This window comes from Symphalangus syndactylus, chromosome Y (genome assembly GCF_028878055.3).
Source record: "Symphalangus syndactylus isolate Jambi chromosome Y, NHGRI_mSymSyn1-v2.1_pri, whole genome shotgun sequence".
NCBI classification, from domain to species: Eukaryota; Metazoa; Chordata; class Mammalia; order Primates; family Hylobatidae; genus Symphalangus; species Symphalangus syndactylus.
Window position 1 is genome coordinate 2,518,522 of NC_072448.2, and position 14,872 is coordinate 2,533,393.

Consider the following 14,872-nt stretch of genomic DNA (forward strand, 5'->3'; position numbering starts at 1 on the left):
TTGAATATATTCCTTTTTCCACTACTATTCTCTTAGCGCTCCAAATGTCCAGTTGCATTTTCTACAGAAAGAGTGTTCAGATCTGCTCAATCAAACGTATGGTTTAACTCTGTTAGCTGAATGCACAGATCAGAAAGAAATTTCCCAGAATGATTCTGTGTAGTTTATATTTGGAGACATTCCTTTTTCCACTATTACCCTCTTAGCGCTCCGAATCTCCACTTGCATTTTCTACAGAAAGAGTGTTTCAGAACGGCCCAATCAAAACTAAGGTTCAACTCTTTTAGTTGAACAAACAGAACAGAAAGAAGTTTCACACAATACTTCTGTGTAGTTTTTATTTGTAGACATTCTTTTTCCCAATATAGGCCTCTTAGCGCTCAGAATGTCCAATTGCAGTTTCTACAGAAAGAGTGTTTCAGAACGGCTCAATCAAAAGTAAGGTTCAACTCTGTTAGTTGAATGCACAGAACAGAAAGAAGTTTCATAGAATGCTTCTGTGTAGTTTATATTTGAACATAATCTTTTTTCCACTATTACCCACTTAGCGCTACGAATGTCCAGTTGCATTTTCTACAGACAGAGTGTTTCAAAACTGCTCAATCAAAAGTATGTTTTAACTCTGTTAGCTGAATGCTCAGATCAGAGAGAAGTTTCACAGAATGCTTCTGTGTAGTTTATATTTGAATATATTCCTTTTTCCACTACTACGCTCTTAGCGCTCCAAATGTCCAGTTGCATTTTCTACAGAAAGAGTGTTCAGATCTGCTCAATCAAAAGTATGGTTTAACTCTGTTAGCTGAATGCACAGATCAGAAAGAAGTTTCACCGAATGATTCTGTGTAGTTTATATTTGAAGACATTCCTTTTTCCACTATTACCCTCTTAGCGCTCCGAATCTCCACTTGCATTTTCTACAAAAAGAGTGTTTCATAACTGCTCAATCAAAAATATGTTTTATCTCTGTTAACTGAATTTACAGAACAGAAATAAGTTTCACAGAATGCATCTGTGTAGTTTTTATTTGAAGATATTCTTTTTCCCAATGTAGGCCTCTTAGCGCTTAGCATGTCCAATTGCAGTTTCTACAGAAAGAGTGTTTCAGAACGGCTCAATCAAAAGTAAGGTTCAACTGTGTTAGTTGAATGCACAGAACAGAAAGAATTTTCACAGAATGCTACTGTGTAGTTTATATTTGAATATATTCCTTTTTCCACTATTACCCTCTTAGCGCTCCGAATGTCCACTTGCATTATCTACAGAAAGAGTGTTCAGAACTGCGCAATCAAAAGTATGGTTTAACTCTGTTAGCTTAATGAACATATCAGAAATAAGTTTCACACAATGCTTCTGTGTAGTTTTTATTTGAAGATATTATTTTTCCCAATAGAGGCCTCTTAGCGCTCAGAATGTCCAATTGCAGTTTCTACAGAAAGAGTGTTTCAGAAAGGCTCAATTAAAAGTAAGGTTCAACTCTGTTATTTGAATGCACAGAACAGAAAGAAGTTTCATACAATGCTTCTGTGTAGTTTATATTTGAATATATTCTTTTTTCCACTATTACCCACTTAGCGCTACGAATGTCCAGTTGCATTTTCTACAGACAGAGTGTTTCAAAACTGCTCAATCAAAAGTATGGTTTAACTCTGTTAGCTGAATGCTCAGATCAGAAAGAAGTTTCACAGAATGCTTCTGTGTAGTTTATATTTGAATATATTCCTTTTTCCACTACTACTCTCTTAGCCCTCCAAATGTCCAGTTGCATTTTCTAAAGAAAGAGTGTTCAGATCTGCTCAATCAAAAGTATGGTTTAACTCTGTTAGCTGAATGCACAGATCAGAAAGAAGTTTCACAGAATGATTCTGTGTAGTTTATATTTGGAGACATTACTTTTTCCACTATTACCCTCTTAGCGCTCCGAATCTCCACTTGCATTTTCTACAGAAAGAGTGTTTCAGAACGGCTCAATCAAAACTAAGGTTCAACTCTTTTAGTTGAACAAACAGAACAGAAAGAAGTTTCACACAATTCTTCTGTGTAGTTTTTATTTGTAGACATTCTTTTTCCCAATATAGGCCTCTTAGCGCTCAGAATGTCCAATTGCAGTTTCTACAGAAAGTGTGTTTCAGAACGGCTCAATCAAAAGTAAGGTTCAACTCTGTTAGTTGAATGCACAGAACAGAAAGAAGTTTCATACAATGCTTCTGTGTAGTTTATATTTGAACGTATTCTTTTTTCCACTATTACCCACTTAGCGCTACGAATGTCCAGTTGCATTTTCTACAGACAGAGTGTTTCAAAACTGCTCAATCAAAAGTATGGTTTAAATCTGTTAGCTGAATGCTCAGATCAGAAAGAAGTTTCACAGAATGCTTCTCTGTAGTTTATATTTGAATATATTTCTTTTTCCACTACTACGCTCTTAGCGCTCCAAATGTCCACTTGCATTTTCTACAGAAAGAGTGTTCAGATCTGCTCAATCAAAAGTATGGTTTAACTCTGTTAGCTGAATGCACAGATCAGAAAGAATTTTCACCGAATGATTCCGTGTAGTTTATATTTGAAGACATTCCTTTTTCCACTATTACCCTCTTAGCGCTCCGAATCTCCACTTGCATTTTCTACAAAAAAGTGTTTCATAACTGCTCAATCAAAAATATGTTTTATCTCTGTTAACTGAATTTACGGATCAGAAATAAGTTTCACAGAATGCATCTGTGTAGTTTTTATTTGAAGATATTTTTTTTCCCAATGTAGGCCTCTTAGCGCTTAGCATGTCCAATTGCAGTTTCTACAGAAAGAGTGTTTCAGAACGGCTCAATCAAAAGTAAGGTTCAACTCTGGTAGTTGAATGCACAGAACAGAAAGAATTTTCACAGAATGCTACTGTGTAGTTTATATTTGAATATATTCCTTTTTCCACTATTACCCTCTTAGCGCTCCGAATGTCCACTTGCATTTTCTACAGAAAGAGTGTTCAGAACTGCGCATTCCAAAGTATGGTTTAACTCTGTTAGCTTAATGAACATATCAGAAATAAGTTTCACACAATGCTTCTGTGTAGTTTTTATTTGAAGATATTATTTTTCCCAATAGAGGCCTCTTAGCGCTCAGAATGTCCAATTGCAGTTTCTACAGAAAGAGTGTTTCAGAAAGGCTCAATCAAAAGTAAGGTTCAACTCTGTTAGTTGAATGCACAGAACAGAAAGAAGTTTCATACAATGCTTCTGTGTAGTTTATATTTGAACATATTCTTTTTTCCACTATTACCCACTTAGCGCTACGAATGTCCAGTTGCATTTTCTACAGACAGAGTGTTTCAAAACTGCTCAATCAAAAGTATGGTTTAACTCTGTTAGCTGAATGCTCAGATCAGAAAGAAGTTTCACAGAATGCTTCTGTGTAATTTATATTTGAATATATTCTTTTTTCCACTACTACTCTCTTAGCGCTCCAAATGTCCAGTTGCATTTTCTACAGAAAGAGTGTTCAGATCTGCTCAATCAAAAGTATGGTTTAACTCTGTTAGCTGAATGCACAGATCAGAAAGAAGTTTCACCGAATGATTCTGTGTAGTTTATATTTGAAGTCATTCCTTTTTCCACTATTACCCTCTTAGCGCTCCGAATCTCCACTTGCATTTTCTACAAAAAGAGTGTTTCATAACTGCTCAATCAAAAATATGTTTTATCTCTGTTAACTGAATTTACAGATCAGAAATAAGTTTCACAGAATGCATCTGTGTAGTTTTTATTTGAAGATATTCTTTTTCCCAATGTAGGCCTCTTAGCGCTTAGCATGTCCAATTGCAGTTTCTACAGAAAGAGTGTTTCAGAACGGCTCAATAAAAAGTAAGGTTCAACTCTGTTAGTTGAATGCACAGAACAGAGAGAATTTTCACAGAATGCTACTGTGTAGTTTATATTTGAATATATTCCTTTTTCCACTATTACCCTCTTAGCGCTCCGAATGTCCACTTGCATTTTCTACAGAAAGAGTGTTCAGAACTGCGCAATCAAAAGTATGGTTTAACTCTGTTAGCTTAATGAACATATCAGAAATAAGTTTCACACAATGCTTCTGTGTAGTTTTTATTTGAAGATATTATTTTTCCCAATAGAGGCCTCTTAGCGCTCAGAATGTCCAATTGCAGTTTCTACAGAAAGAGTGTTTCAGAAAGGCTCAATCAAAAGTAAGGTTCAACTCTGTTAGTTGAATGCACAGAACAGAAAAAAGTTTCATACAATGCTTCTGTGTAGTTTATATTTGAACATATTCTTTTTTCCACTATTACCCACTTAGCGCTACGAATGTCCAGTTGCATTTTCTACAGACAGAGTGTTTCAAAACTGCTCAATCAAAAGTATGGTTTAACTCTGTTAGCTGAATGCTCAGATCAGAAAGAAGTTTCACAGAATGCTTCTGTGTAGTTTATATTTGAATATATTCCTTTCTCCACTACTACTCTCTTAGCGCTCCAAACGTCCAGTTGCATTTTCTACAGAAAGAGTGTTCAGATCTGCTCAATCAAAAGTATGGTTTAACTCTGTTAGCTGAATGCACGGATCAGAAAGAAGTTTCACAGAATGATTCTGTGTAGTTTATATTTGGAGACATTCCTTTTTCCACTATTACCCTCTTAGCGCTCCGAATCTGCACTTGCATTTTCTACAGAAAGAGTGTTTCAGAACGGCTCAATCAAAACTAAGGTTCAACTCTTTTAGTTGAACAAACAGAACAGAAAGAAGTTTCACACAATTCTTCTGTGTAGTTTTTATTTGTAGACATTCTTTTTCCCAATATAGGCCTCTTAGCGCTCAGAATGTCCAATTGCAGTTTCTACAGAAAGAGTGTTTCAGAACGGCTCAATCAAAAGTAAGGTTCAACTCTGTTAGTTGAATGCACAGAACAGAAAGAAGTTTCATACAATGCTTCTGTGTAGTTTATATTTGAACATATTCTTTTTTCCACTATTACCCACTTAGCGCTACGAATGTCCAGTTGCATTTTCTACAGACAGAGTGTTTCAAAACTGCTCAATCAAAAGTATGGTTTAACTCTGTTAGCTGAATGCTCAGATCAGAAAGAAGTTTCACAGAATGCTTCTGTGTAGTTTATATATGAATATAATCCTTTTTCCACTACTACGCTCTTAGCGCTCCAAATGTCCAGTTGCATTTTCTACAGAAAGAGTGTTCAGATCTGCTCAATCAAAAGTATGGTTTAACTCTGTTAGCTGAATGCACAGATCAGAAAGAAGTTTCACCGAATGATTCTGTGTAGTTTATATTTGAAGACATTCCTTTTTCCACTATTAACCACTTAGCGCACCGAATCTCCACTTGCATTTTCTACAAAAAGAGTGTTTCATAACTGCTCAATCAAAAATATGTTTTATCTCTGTTAACTGAATTTACAGATCAGAAATAAGTTTCACAGAATGCATCTGTGTAGTTTTTATTTGAAGATATTCTTTTTCCCAATGTAGGCCTCTTAGCGCTTAGCATGTCCAATTGCAGTTTTTACAGAAAGAGTGTTTCAGAACGGCTCAATCAAAAGTAAGGTTCAACTCTGTTAGTTGAATGCACAGAACAGAAAGAATTTTCACAGAATGCTACTGTGTAGTTTATATTTGAATATATTCCTTTTTCCACTATTACCCTCTTAGCGCTCCGAATGTCCACTTGCATTTTCTACAGAAAGAGTGTTCAGAACTGCGCAATCAAAAGTATGGTTTAACTCTGTTAGCTTAATGAACATATCAGAAATAAGTTTCACACAATGCTTCTGTGTAGTTTTAATTTGAAGACATTATTTTTCCCAATAGAGGCCTCTTAGCACTCAGAATGTCCAATTGCAGTTTCTACAGAAAGAGAGTTTCAGAAAGGCTCAATCAAAAGTAAGGTTCAACTCTGTTAGTTGAATGCACAGAACAGAAAGAAGTTTCATACAATGCTTCTGTGTAGTTTATATTTGAACATATTCTTTTTTCCACTATTACCCACTTAGCGCTACGAATGTCCAGTTGCATTTTCTACAGACAGAGTGTTTCAAAACTGCTCAATCAAAAGTATGGTTTAACTCTGTTAGCTGAATGCTCAGATCAGAAAGAAGTTTCACAGAATGCTTCTCTGTAGTTTATATTTGAATATATTCCTTTTTCCACTACTACGCTCTTAGCGCTCCAAATGTCCACTTGCATTTTCTACAGAAAGAGTGTTCAGATCTGCTCAATCAAAAGTATGGTTTAACTCTGTTAGCTGAATGCACAGATCAGAAAGAAGTTTCACCGAATATTTCTGTGTAGTTTATATTTGAAGACATTCCTTTTTCCACTATTACCCTCTTAGCGCTCCGAATCTCCACTTGCATTTTCTTCAAAAAGAGTGTTTCATAACTGCTCAATCAAAAATATGTTTTATCTCTGTTAACTGAATTTACAGATCAGAAATAAGTTTCACAGAATGCATCTGTGTAGTTTTTATTTGAAGATATTCTTTTTCCCAATGTAGGCCTCTTAGCGCTTAGCAAGTCCAATTGCAGTTTCTACAGAAAGAGTGTTTCAGAACGGCTCAATCAAAAGTAAGGTTCAACTCTGTTAGTTGAATGCACAGAACAGAAAGAATTTTCACAGAATGCTACTGTGTAGTTTATATTTGAATATATTCCTTTTTCCACTATTACCCTCTTAGCGCTCCGAATGTCCACTTGCATTTTCTACAGAAAGAGTGTTCAGAATTGTGCAATCAAAAGTATGGTTTAACTCTGTTAGCTTAATGAACATATCAGAAATATGTTTCACACAATGCTTCTGTGTAGTTTTTATTTGAAGATATTATTTTTCCCAATAGAGGCCTCTTAGCGCTCAGAATGTCCAATTGCAGTTTCTACAGAAAGAGTGTTTCAGAACGGCTCAATCAAAAGTAAGGTTCAACTCTGTTAGTTGAATGCACAGAACAGAAAGAAGTTTCATACAATGCTTCTGTGTAGTTTATATTTGAACATATTCTTTTTTCCACTATTACCCACTTAGCGCTACGAATGTCCAGTTGCATTTTCTACAGACAGAGTGTTTCAAAACTGCTCAATCAAAAGTATGGTTTAACTCTGTTAGCTGAATGCTCAGATCAGAAAGAAGTTTCACAGAATGCTTCTGTGTAGTTTATATTTCAATATATTCCTTTTTCCACTACTACGCTCTTAGCGCTCCAAATGTCCAGTTGCATTTTCTACAGAAAGAGTGTTCAGATCTGCTCAATCAAACGTATGGTTTAACTCTGTTAGCTGAATGCACAGATCAGAAAAAAATTTCACCGAATGATTCCGTGTAGTTTATATTTGAAGACATTCCTTTTTCCACTATTACCCTCTTAGCGCTCCGAATCTCCACTTGCATTTTCTACAAAAAGAGTGTTTCATAACTGCTCAATCAAAAATATGTTTTATCTCTGTTAACTGAATTTACAGATCAGAAATAAGTTTCACAGAATGCATCTGTGTAGTTTTTATTTGAAGATATTCTTTTTCCCAATGTAGGCCTCTTAGCGCTTAGCATGTCCAATTGCAGTTTCTACAGAAAGAGTGTTTCAGAACGGCTCAATAAAAAGTAAGGTTCAACTCTGTTAGTTGAATGCACAGAACAGAGAGAATTTTCACAGAATGCTACTGTGTAGTTTATATTTGAATATATTCCTTTTTCCACTATTACCCTCTTAGCGCTCCGAATGTCCACTTGCATTTTCTACAGAAAGAGTGTTCAGAACTGCGCAATCAAAAGTATGGTTTAACTCTGTTAGCTTAATGAACATATCAGAAATAAGTTTCACACAATGCTTCTGTGTAGTTTTTATTTGAAGATATTATTTTTCCCAATAGAGGCCTCTTAGCGCTCAGAATGTCCAATTGCAGTTTCTACAGAAAGAGTGTTTCAGAAAGGCTCAATCAAAAGTAAGGTTCAACTCTGTTAGTTGAATGCACAGAACAGAAAAAAGTTTCATACAATGCTTCTGTGTAGTTTATATTTGAACATATTCTTTTTTCCACTATTACCCACTTAGCGCTACGAATGTCCAGTTGCATTTTCTACAGACAGAGTGTTTCAAAACTGCTCAATCAAAAGTATGGTTTAACTCTGTTAGCTGAATGCTCAGATCAGAAAGAAGTTTCACAGAATGCTTCTGTGTAGTTTATATTTGAATATATTCCTTTCTCCACTACTACTCTCTTAGCGCTCCAAACGTCCAGTTGCATTTTCTACAGAAAGAGTGTTCAGATCTGCTCAATCAAAAGTATGGTTTAACTCTGTTAGCTGAATGCACGGATCAGAAAGAAGTTTCACAGAATGATTCTGTGTAGTTTATATTTGGAGACATTCCTTTTTCCACTATTACCCTCTTAGCGCTCCGAATCTGCACTTGCATTTTCTACAGAAAGAGTGTTTCAGAACGGCTCAATCAAAACTAAGGTTCAAATCTTTTAGTTGAACAAACAGAACAGAAAGAAGTTTCACACAATTCTTCTGTGTAGTTTTTATTTGTAGACATTCTTTTTCCCAATATAGGCCTCTTAGCGCTCAGAATGTCCAATTGCAGTTTCTACAGAAAGAGTGTTTCAGAACGGCTCAATCAAAAGTAAGGTTCAACTCTGTTAGTTGAATGCACAGAACAGAAAGAAGTTTCATACAATGCTTCTGTGTAGTTTATATTTGAACATATTCTTTTTTCCACTATTACCCACTTAGCGCTACGAATGTCCAGTTGCATTTTCTACAGACAGAGTGTTTCAAAACTGCTCAATCAAAAGTATGGTTTAACTCTGTTAGCTGAATGCTCAGATCAGAAAGAAGTTTCACAGAATGCTTCTGTGTAGTTTATATATGAATATAATCCTTTTTCCACTACTACGCTCTTAGCGCTCCAAATGTCCAGTTGCATTTTCTACAGAAAGAGTGTTCAGATCTGCTCAATCAAAAGTATGGTTTAACTCTGTTAGCTGAATGCACAGATCAGAAAGAAGTTTCACCGAATGATTCTGTGTAGTTTATATTTGAAGACATTACTTTTTCCACTATTAACCACTTAGCGCACCGAATCTCCACTTGCATTTTCTACAAAAAGAGTGTTTCATAACTGCTCAATCAAAAATATGTTTTATCTCTGTTAACTGAATTTACAGATCAGAAATAAGTTTCACAGAATGCATCTGTGTAGTTTTTATTTGAAGATATTCTTTTTCCCAATGTAGGCCTCTTAGCGCTTAGCATGTCCAATTGCAGTTTTTACAGAAAGAGTGTTTCAGAACGGCTCAATCAAAAGTAAGGTTCAACTCTGTTAGTTGAATGCACAGAACAGAAAGAATTTTCACAGAATGCTACTGTGTAGTTTATATTTGAATATATTCCTTTTTCCACTATTACCCTCTTAGCGCTCCGAATGTCCACTTGCATTTTCTACAGAAAGAGTGTTCAGAACTGCGCAATCAAAAGTATGGTTTAACTCTGTTAGCTTAATGAACATATCAGAAATATGTTTCACACAATGCTTCTGTGTAGTTTTTATTTGAAGATATTATTTTTCCCAATAGAGGCCTCTTAGCGCTCAGAATGTCCAATTGCAGTTTCTACAGAAAGAGTGTTTCAGAACGGCTCAATCAAAAGTAAGGTTCAACTCTGTTAGTTGAATGCACAGAACAGAAAGAAGTTTCATACAATGCTTCTGTGTAGTTTATATTTGAACATATTCTTTTTTCCACTATTACCCACTTAGCGCTACGAATGTCCAGTTGCATTTTCTACAGACAGAGTGTTTCAAAACTGCTCAATCAAAAGTATGGTTTAACTCTGTTAGCTGAATGCTCAGATCAGAAAGAAGTTTCACAGAATGCTTCTGTGTAGTTTATATTTCAATATATTCCTTTTTCCACTACTACGCTCTTAGCGCTCCAAATGTCCAGTTGCATTTTCTACAGAAAGAGTGTTCAGATCTGCTCAATCAAACGTATGGTTTAACTCTGTTAGCTGAATGCACAGATCAGAAAGAAATTTCACCGAATGATTCCGTGTAGTTTATATTTGAAGACATTCCTTTTTCCACTATTACCCACTTAGCGCTCCGAATCTCCACTTGCATTTTCTACAAAAAGAGTGTTTCATAACTGCTCAATCAAAAATATGTTTTATCTCTGTTACCTGAATTTACAGATCAGAAATAAGTTTCACAGAATGCATCTGTGTAGTTTTTATTTGAAGATATTCTTTTTCCCAATGTAGGCCTCTTAGCGCTTAGCATGTCCAATTGCAGTTTCTACAGAAAGATTGTTTCAGAACGGCTCAATCAAAAGTAAGGTTCAACTCTGTTAGTTGAATGCACAGAACAGAAAGAATTTTCACAGAATGCTACTGTGTAGTTTATATTTGAATATATTCCTTTTTCCACTATTACCCTCTTAGCGCTCCGAATGTCCACTTGCATTTTCTACAGAAAGAGTGTTCAGAACTGCGCAATCAAAAGTATGGTTTAACTCTGTTAGCTTAATGAACATATCAGAAATAAGTTTCACACAATGCTTCTGTGTAGTTTTTATTTGAAGATATTATTTTTCCCAATAGAGGCCTCTTAGCGCTCAGAATGTCCAATTGCAGTTTCTACAGAAAGAGTGTTTCAGAAAGGCTCAATCAAAAGTAAGGTTCAACTCTGTTAGTTGAATGCACAGAACAGAAAGAAGTTTCATACAATGCTTCTGTGTAGTTTATATTTGAACATATTCTTTTTTCCACTATTACCCACTTAGCGCTACGAATGTCCAGTTGCATTTTCTACAGACAGAGTGTTTCAAAACTGCTCAATCAAAAGTATGGTTTAACTCTGTTAGCTGAATGCTCAGATCAGTAAGAAGTTTCACAGAATGCTTCTGTGTAGTTTATATTTGAATATATTCCTTTTTCCACTACTACTCTCTTAGCGCTCCAAATGTCCAGTTGCATTTTCTACAGGAAGAGTGTTCAGATCTGCTCAATCAAAAGTATGGTTTAACTCTGTTAGCTGAATGCACGGATCAGAAAGAAGTTTCACAGAATGATTCTGTGTAGTTTATATTTGGAAACATTCCTTTTTCCACTATTACCCTCTTAGCGCTCCGAATCTCCACTTGCATTTTCTACAGAAAGAGTATTTCAGAACGGCTCAATCAAAACTAAGGTTCAACTCTTTTAGTTGAACAAACAGAACAGAAAGTAGTTTCACACAATTCTTCTGTGTAGTTTTTATTTGTAGACATTCTTTTTCCCAATATAGGCCCCTTAGCGCTCAGAATGTCCAATTGCAGTTTCTACTGAAAGAGTGTTTCAGAACGGCTCAATCAAAAGTAAGGTTCAACTCTGTTAGTTGAATGCACAGAACAGAAAGTAGTTTCATACAATGCTTCTGTGTAGTTTATATTTGAACATATTCTTTTTTCCACTATTACCCACTTAGCGCTACGAATGTCCAGTTGCATTTTCTACAGAGAGAGTGTTTCAAAACTGCTCAATCAAAAGTATGGTTTAACTCTGTTAGCTGAATGCTCAGATCAGAAAGAAGTTTCACAGAATGTTTCTGTGTAGTTTATATTTGAATATATTCCTTTCTCCACTACTACTCTCTTAGCGCTCCAAATGTCCAGTTGCATTTTCTACAGAAAGAGTGTTCAGACCTGCTCAATCAAAAGTATGGTTTAACTCTTTTAGCTGAATGCACGGATCAGAAAGAAGTTTCACAGAATGATTCTGTGTAGTTTATATTTGGAGACATTCCTTTTTCCACTATTACCCTCTTAGCGCTCCGAATCTCCACTTGCATTTTCTACAGAAAGAGTGTTTCAGAACGGCTCAATCAAAACTAAGGTTCAACTGTTTTAGTTGAACAAACAGAACAGAAAGAAGTTTCACACAATTCTTCTGTGTAGTTTTTATTTGTAGACATTCTTTTTCCCAATATAGGCCTCTTAGCGCTCAGAATGTCCAATTGCAGTTTCTACAGAAAGAGTGTTTCAGAACGGCTCAATCAAAAGTAAGGTTCAACTCTGTTAGTTGAATGCACAGAACAGAAAGAAGTTTCATACAATGCTTCTGTGTAGTTTATATTTGAACATATTCTTTTTTCCACTATTACCCACTTAGCGCTACGAATGTCCAGTTGCATTTTCTACAGACAGAGTGTTTCAAAACTGCTCAATCAAAAGTATGGTTTAACTCTGTTAGCTGAATGCTCAGATCAGAAAGAAGTTTCACAGAATGCTTCTCTGTAGTTTATATTTGAATATATTCCTTTTTCCACTACTACGCTCTTAGCGCTCCAAATGTCCACTTGCATTTTCTACAGAAAGAGTGTTCAGATCTGCTCAATCAAAAGTATGGTTTAACTCTGTTAGCTGAATGCACAGATCAGAAAGAAGTTTCACCGAATATTTCTGTGTAGTTTATATTTGAAGACATTCCTTTTTCCACTATTACCCTCTTAGCGCTCCGAATATCCACTTGCATTTTCTTCAAAAAGAGTGTTTCATAACTGCTCAATCAAAAATATGTTTTATCTCTGTTAACTGAATTTACAGATCAGAAATAAGTTTCACAGAATGCATCTGTGTAGTTTTTATTTGAAGATATTCTTTTTCCCAATGTAGGCCTCTTAGCGCTTAGCAAGTCCAATTGCAGTTTCTACAGAAAGAGTGTTTCCGAACGGCTCAATCAAAAGTAAGGTTCAACTCTGTTAGTTGAATGCACAGAACAGAAAGAATTTTCACAGAATGCTACTGTATAGTTTATATTTGAATATATTCCTTTTTCCACTATTACCCTATTAGCGCTCCGAATGTCCACTTGCATTTTCTACAGAAAGAGTGTTCAGAATTGTGCAATCAAAAGTATGGTTTAACTCTGTTAGCTTAATGAACATATCAGAAATAAGTTTCACACAATGCTTCTGTGTAGTTTTTATTTGAAGATATTATTTTTCCCAATAGAGGCCTCTTAGCGCTCAGAATGTCCAATTGCAGTTTCTACAGAAAGAGTGTTTCAGAACGGCTCAATCAAAAGTAAGGTTCAACTCTGTTAGTTGAATGCACAGAACAGAAAGAAGTTTCATACAATGCTTCTGTGTAGTTTATATTTGAACATATTCTTTTTTCCACTATTACCCACTTAGCGCTACGAATGTCCAGTTGCATTTTCTACAGACAGAGTGTTTCAAAACTGCGCAATCCAAAGTATGGTTTAACTCTGTTAGCTGAATGCTCAGATCAGAAAGAAGTTTCACAGAATGCTTCTGTGTAGTTTATATTTGAATATATTCCTTTTTCCACTACTACTCTCTTAGCGCTCCAAATGTCCAGTTGCATTTTCTACAGAAAGAGTGTTCAGATCTGCTCAATCAAAAGTATGGTTTAACTCTGTTAGCTGAATGCACGGATCAGAAAGAAGTTTCACAGAATGATTCTGTGTAGTTTATATTTGGAAACATTCCTTTTTCCACTATTACCCTCTTAGCGCTCCGAATCTCCACTTGCATTTTCTACAGAAAGAGTGTTTCAGAACGGCTCAATCAAAACTAAGGTTCAACTCTTTTAGTTGAACAAACAGAACAGAAAGTAGTTTCACACAATTCTTCTGTGTAGTTTTTATTTGTAGACATTCTTTTTCCCAATATAGGCCTCTTAGCGCTCAGAATGTCCAATTGCAGTTTCTACTGAAAGAGTGTTTCAGAACGGCTCAATCAAAAGTAAGGTTCAACTCTGTTAGTTGAATGCACAGAACAGAAAGAAGTTTCATACAATGCTTCTGTGTAGTTTATATTTGAACATATTCTTTTTTCCACTATTACCCACTTAGCGCTACGAATGTCCAGTTGCATTTTCTACAGAGAGAGTGTTTCAAAACTGCTCAATCAAAAGTATGGTTTAACTCTGTTAGCTGAATGCTCAGATCAGAAAGAAGTTTCACAGAATGTTTCTGTGTAGTTTATATTTGATTATATTCCTTTCTCCACTACTACTCTCTTAGCGCTCCAAATGTCCAGTTGCATTTTCTACAGAAAGAGTGTTCAGATCTGCTCAATCAAAAGTATGGTTTAACTCTGTTAGCTGAATGCACGGATCAGAAAGAAGTTTCACAGAATGATTCTGTGTAGTTTATATTTGGAGACATTCCTTTTTCCACTATTACCCTCTTAGCGCTCCGAATCTCCACTTGCATTTTCTACAGAAAGAGTGTTTCAGAACGGCTCAATCAAAACTAAGGTTCAACTGTTTTAGTTGAACAAACAGAACAGAAAGAAGTTTCACACAATTCTTCTGTGTAGTTTTTATTTGTAGACATTCTTTTTCCCAATATAGGCCTCTTAGCGCTCAGAATGTCCAATTGCAGTTTCTACAGAAAGAGTGTTTCAGAACGGCTCAATCAAAAGTAAGGTTCAACTCTGTTAGTTGAATGCACAGAACAGAAAGAAGTTTCATACAATGCTTCTGTGTAGTTTATATTTGAACATATTCTTTTTTCCACTATTACCCACTTAGCGCTACGAATGTCCAGTTGCATTTTCTACAGACAGAGTGTTTCAAAACTGCTCAATCAAAAGTATGGTTTAACTCTGTTAGCTGAATGCTCAGATCAGAAAGAAGTTTCACAGAATGCTTCTCTGTAGTTTATATTTGAATATATTCCTTTTTCCACTATTACGCTCTTAGCGCTCCAAATGTCCACTTGCATTTTCTACAGAAAGAGTGTTCAGATCTGCTCAATCAAAAGTATGGTTTAACTATGTTAGCTGAATGCACAGATCAGAAAGAAGTTTCACCGAATATTTCTGTGTAGTTTATATTTGAAGACATTCCTTTTTCCACT